The sequence below is a fragment of the Coenobita brevimanus genome, chromosome 69 (genome assembly GCF_032717465.1).
Source record: "Coenobita brevimanus isolate Jiangsu-jjx chromosome 69, ASM3271746v2, whole genome shotgun sequence".
In the NCBI taxonomy this organism is placed as follows: domain Eukaryota; kingdom Metazoa; phylum Arthropoda; class Malacostraca; order Decapoda; family Coenobitidae; genus Coenobita; species Coenobita brevimanus.
Genome location: NC_137022.1, coordinates 28846295 through 28850056, shown reverse-complemented (window position 1 = coordinate 28850056; position 3762 = coordinate 28846295). Strand labels below are relative to the sequence as shown.

Genomic DNA, 3762 nt, shown 5'->3' with positions numbered 1-3762 from the left:
CCTTTTGAGGGGAACCCCATCAAAGGCTTGGCTAATTCAACTCACACAACCATGTTAAAGTGAAGGAAAAAATTAAATAGTTTGTCCTTTCACGTTCTCGCCACCCTACCACCTTGTCCTCCTCCTCACCGTTCCCTGTCCCCCCAACTACACCTATCCCCACTACACCTCCTGCCCCCCTACAGTCCATTCTCATACACCTTACATCTCTATCCCTCCACACCCTACCTCATACCTCCTACACCCTGCGTTCTATACCTAAGGCCCTATCCCACACCCTATTCCCTCTTCACTCCACACTCATCCCCATCCATTCTCTACACCCTAACCCTCTACACCAGATTCCTCATCCCCACTGCACCACACCCCTTATCCCCCCTTCACCCTACCCTCTAGCTCTCCTCCTTACATCCTACTCACCCTCTCTAGCCCTCTGCGGTTTAACGGAGGTGGGCAGGGCTTCTTTCCCAGGGTGTATAGGGTGAGGGGGACTTGAGTTACTGTAGGTTGGAGTGTGTTCAATTAAGCTGAGATGGGCTGGGTTAGGTTGGATTTGACTGGGTAGCTTGGAGTGGACTGAGTCTGCAGTGGGTTAGGTTAGGTTAGTTTAGGGTAGTCTGGGTTAGGGTAGGTTAAATTAAATTAATATAATTTGTCAGGATAGGTTTGGTTTGGGCTGGCTCATTAAGGTCAAGTTAAATGAATGTAATTAGCGCTATAGGCTGTGTTAAAGTAGGGAGGGTCGGGACTGAGGCGAGTAGCTAGAATGAGTAATAATACAACAAGCTTCCACCCCATGCATCTCCCGTGTGGTCTAGTGGCTAGGATACGCGGCTCTCACCCGCGAGGCCCGGGTTCGATTCCCGGCACGGGAAGTAATTTTGGTCACAGAGGTAAGCAGGGGTGAAAGGCGTTAAGGCAAGCCCTCACAACACACCACATCCACCGCTTTGCCTTGAAGCGATATTAAGGTATTGATTTTTGGTGGTGGTGAAAGTAGTTGTAGTTGTTTTTGTTGTTGTAGCAAACCCATGCTTATTTGAATGTGGACCCAATGGACTGTAGGCTGAAGCTGCCCTCTCATACAGACCACTACTCTACTTCTGGGGGGATAGGGAAGGGGTTCAAGAACGTTTGAATAAGCAGGCAGCTCCACCACCCAGTTATGTTGGTGTCACCACATGTAGGCGTCCCTATCCAGCACCTTTCCATTTGGTAATAGTAACATAAGAATCTTTAAACATATTTAGCACCTTATTTTTTTTTTTTTTTTTTTTTTTAAGAGAATATATAAAGATTTTGTGCAATGCGACTTTCTGACACAAGTTGGAGCGAGTGTGACGACCTTTTTGAATTGGTTTTGGCAACTGTGTGCAAGAAGCCAACTTAGCGCGTTTGGCATCAGTTCTAGACACACCAGCATCTGTCTCACGGTAAAGTGTGATGTGTCTCTTGTGAATCTAACGCTAATGTATATTTTTATTGAATATTTTAGCGACATCCTGGTGTGTGTGTGTGTGTGTGTGTGTGTGTGTGTGTGTGTGTGTGTACTATGAAGCCCTCAGTGTCACGTAGATTAAGATCATAAGGCGATTGGTTATAAACAGATACACGGATAGAATGACAGGCGTGGGTGGGAGTCTGGGATAAGGAAAGAGAGCAAACTGACCCCTGATACCTGACCTCGTCCCATCTGTGCCTTACACTTTTAAAGGGGGAGGGGGTAGGCGGGGAAGGGGACGTAGGGAGGAAGGTGGGGGTGGGATGAGGGAGAAAAGGTGGGAAGAGTTGGGAAGGGGAGACATAAGGAAGATGGGAAGAAGGGAGGCAAAGGGAGAAGGGGAGGGACAAAGGGAAGTGGGAAAGGGGGAGGAAAAGGGTGATGGGAAGAAGGGGAGAAAAAGGGAGATGGGGAGGGGGAAGACACGAAGGGAGATGAGAATAAGGGAAGCAGAGGGAGATGACAAAGGGAGCAAAGGTGATGGGAAGATAGGGAGGAAAAGAGAAAAAGGAGGGGACAAAGGGAGATAGAAGAAGGTGGAAAGAAGGGGAGGACGAAGGAGGACGGGGAGTGGGGAGAAACAAAGGGAAGGGCCAGGACAAAGGGAAATCACTCACCACATCCATGCATTCCCTATTCTCAACCAACCTTACCCTCTCTCTCTCTCTCTCTCTCTCCATCCAACCCACATCCATATCCTTGACGACGAAAGACATGGGTGTTAAGTGACCACGGAAAGTACGATAGATAGAGAGACAGATAGACCGATAATTTGAGAGAGAGAGAGAGAGAGGCTCAGGTGTAACAGAGGGCGGTGTCATATGGAAAGGTGAGAAGGGAAAGTGGTTACCTTTCCATCTCACCTCACCTGTCCTCCTAACACTGTAATTAACCCCTTGAATCCGAGAACCCACTTTTTTACTCCAGTCTTCCTTACTTCAGACGATTTTATTCATTCCAGTGAAAAAAAAAATCGTACTGAAAGGGCAGAGGATGGATGAATCTAACCCCGTCCCCCCGTTCGAACTCTCTCTCTCTCTCTCTCTCTCGCATTTTCTGTACCCTTCCTCATCCCATTCGTATGTGGGGGACAAAAATGGTGATGGTGATGACTGGGATGATGATGATGATGATGATGATGATACTATGGTGATTAGGGTGATATTTGATCCTTCCATATAATGTCACCTATTCTTCCATCATTCTTACTACAGTATAATTACCAGGTGTAGCCTAGCATTCTTTCATGATGCTAATGAAGGTGGTGATGATGATAATACCGGTAATGATGGCCAGCTATGGTATACGCGTGGGAGTAAGTCTGACTGAGCAATTTGGCAAGAAAGGGAAGACTGGCAAGTGCCTTAGGGGCGATCCTGGTTGTGGTCGGGTCGGGTGGAAGGATCGGGTGTCGGTCCCTGTGTTGGTGATCTATGTCAAGCTCACCCATCCGCCTCACCACCAACACCGCCAGACCCTTCTCCTGTATCATCATCATCATCATCATAATCGACGCCTTTTCCCACATAAGAATGGGGCGAGTTATGGTCCAGAGAGCATGAGGAAAACCTAACAGATGGAAAATCAACAAATTAACTTCAGCTATATATATATATATATATATATATATATATATATATATATATATATATATATATATATATATATATAAGGCAAATTTTTTTCAAAATCGTGTTCATCTTGCAAAAAAATAGTAGTAGCTATTTTTCTCATAATTACTGACTCCTCGTATAATTGGTAACATTGCTGGCTGCGCTTCACTTGTTCCCGTGTTTTAATTATCACCCAACAATATCAAACAAGGCTGATTAAGACCACCGTCAATAAATTGGGGCTGAGGGCTACAGGGACTGACCTCACTAAATCCAGCTTTTGAGACGGCCTGCAAGGACGTGGCCGAGTGGTTTGAGGTCTGTTCTTTGAAAATTCGCAATTCGACCCCAGGTTGGAGCGGGCAACAGTTCATTTGAATTTCAACAGACTTTACTGATCTACCACAAGACCCAATGACATGCCATAAAAAGAAAAAAAAAAATCTCCCGCGAATACCAGTACGCCAGTCCTTAATGAGACAACCCAAACAGGTAGTTATAATAGACGATTGGCTCATTTGCAGCATGTGAAGGTGTGTGCCACGTAGAGGGCTGCTGCGCCTCAGGGAACGGATTACTTTCCCTATCCCTCGAAAGGCGGATGGTGGGCAGCAGAGGAGCAAATTTAGTTAGCAGTCTACTGGGTTC

At 46.3% G+C, this 3762-nt stretch overlaps 1 non-coding gene across 1 annotated transcript; it reads left to right on the top strand.

Moving 5' to 3' along the window:
• The first annotated feature begins 803 nt into the window (after window positions 1–803).
• TRNAE-CUC (transfer RNA glutamic acid (anticodon CUC)) lies at window positions 804–875 on the top strand. Its single transcript has one exon. It is a non-coding gene; the product is annotated as a tRNA-Glu (tRNA).
• The last annotated feature ends 2887 nt before the right edge of the window (window positions 876–3762 follow it).